The sequence below is a fragment of the Dendrobium catenatum genome, unplaced genomic scaffold, assembly GCF_001605985.2.
Source record: "Dendrobium catenatum unplaced genomic scaffold, ASM160598v2 fragScaff_scaffold_488, whole genome shotgun sequence".
Classification (NCBI taxonomy): Eukaryota; Viridiplantae; Streptophyta; class Magnoliopsida; order Asparagales; family Orchidaceae; genus Dendrobium; species Dendrobium catenatum.
The window spans coordinates 1,344,706-1,346,384 of NW_021318950.1; the positions used below are offsets into that span (position 1 = coordinate 1,344,706).

Here is a 1,679-nt window from a genome sequence, read left to right on the forward strand (position 1 = left end):
ATCCCCGCCCCGTTTCATGTCCCGTCTGGCAGCAACTGGGTCTCCCCATCTCTCCTCTCCTTTCAGTCAAATGGCCTACCGGCTCCTAAACTTTTCCCGGTCTTCAGCCCAAGTTGTATGAGGTAGAAACTCATCCCACGTACGGTTCAGAGGCCGAGCCTCACCCCAGCAATAATTGTGCAGGTTAGGTCAACCCCTAATTAGTCCTGAAACATAATGCATTCAAATATTTATTTCCATAAAATATAATGAATGAAATACTTTTGAAGTTTAAACCCCTCTTTCAAAGTACTTAATCAATCCCTTTCATGAATCAATGAGGTGCAATCGATACTTAAAAAGATGAATAACAAGAACTTTCATGTACCAATGCATGAATTCTTTGATGCGAGCATGTGAAAATTGTACTTTTCATGTACAATATTAATTAAAAGAACTTTTTATGGCCCTGATTTCATGTTTCCAGAGAAAAAAAAAGGAAGAAAAGGTTAATCAAGTACAATATAGGATTAACCGAATCTTACCAAAGACTTCAGGATCACCATGTCGTGATTTGTACCAAGCCACGAAGAGATATATCTGCTTTCTGCTTCACAAGTCCAAGACAAATCAAAATTATGGCATTTGAACTCTAAAAGCCAACATTTAAACATTTTCCTTGTTACAGACTTCAATATATTACATTAAATGACAGAACTGAAATCTTAGAAACTCATTAAAAATAGTTTTTGCAATTGTAAATCATTTAAACATAAGTGTTGTACATTTGGCCTCAGAATTGCAGAATAACAGCATTGTTGAGATCAGTCCCGAAAGATGGTATTTTTGTCAACTGCTTTCATCAAAGGCTAACAATACAGTGAAATGAAACTGCTCTATGTTGTTTAAAAGACTATGGATTGCAGTTTTTTCAAGGAAATGAAATGAACTGAGGTTGAATACTTCGAGTATAAAATGAACAAAAACAGCCTGAAGTGATGAACAAAAGACTTCTTTACTCGTAACATCTGAGAAAGAAACAGGCACAATTTTGGTAAAAGTGGCCTCACAAGAGTTAATAGCTACTGTTTTTACCCATCTGAATAGGAAATTCGATAAAGAATAGCAACAAAAATGGAAAGAAAAAACATAAAAATTTAAGACTTGTTGGGATAAAATTTTCATGTTAGAAGCATCTGCTAATAAAATGAAGAAGCATCATTAATCAAAAACATTTTTTGTCAGCATAATACAAATAATAACAAATAAATGAAGAAGCATCTTGCTTATAAAATGGCCTCAGAATTGCAGAATAACATCATTAGCAATCAGTCCCGAAAGATGGTATTGGTGTTATTTGATGTCCTCATAGGCCTGTTATGTCTCATTCTTGGCTACATGGAAAAAAATAAAACATTCAAAATTTCTTTTGCGGAAACTGAAGAAAACAGAGTGCATTCACTCTAAAAAATGAACAAACCACACCAATTTGCCATCTGAACAGGTAATACGATAGAGGTGTTCATAAGACAAACACTCAATGTGCATATTGGTAAATTTTTACCTTGACAAATCCTCACATTATCATATAATACACACAATTACAAATTATTCCAGAATATCAGCATATAACAATGGCCTCAGAATTGCAGAATAACATCATTTGATCAAATCAGTCCCGAAAGATGGTATTGGTGTTA

The 1,679-nt window shown here is 34.3% G+C and overlaps 2 non-coding genes across 2 annotated transcripts; both read right to left on the reverse strand.

Annotated features, from left to right (window-relative positions):
- Positions 1 to 767: 767 nt before the first annotated feature.
- On the reverse strand, positions 768 to 851 carry LOC114579555. Its single transcript, XR_003700586.1, has one exon. It is a non-coding gene; the product is annotated as a small nucleolar RNA SNORD96 family (small nucleolar RNA).
- Positions 852 to 1,273: 422 nt separating this feature from the next.
- LOC114579554 lies at positions 1,274 to 1,355 on the reverse strand. Its single transcript, XR_003700585.1, has one exon. It is a non-coding gene; the product is annotated as a small nucleolar RNA SNORD96 family (small nucleolar RNA).
- Positions 1,356 to 1,679: the final 324 nt, after the last annotated feature.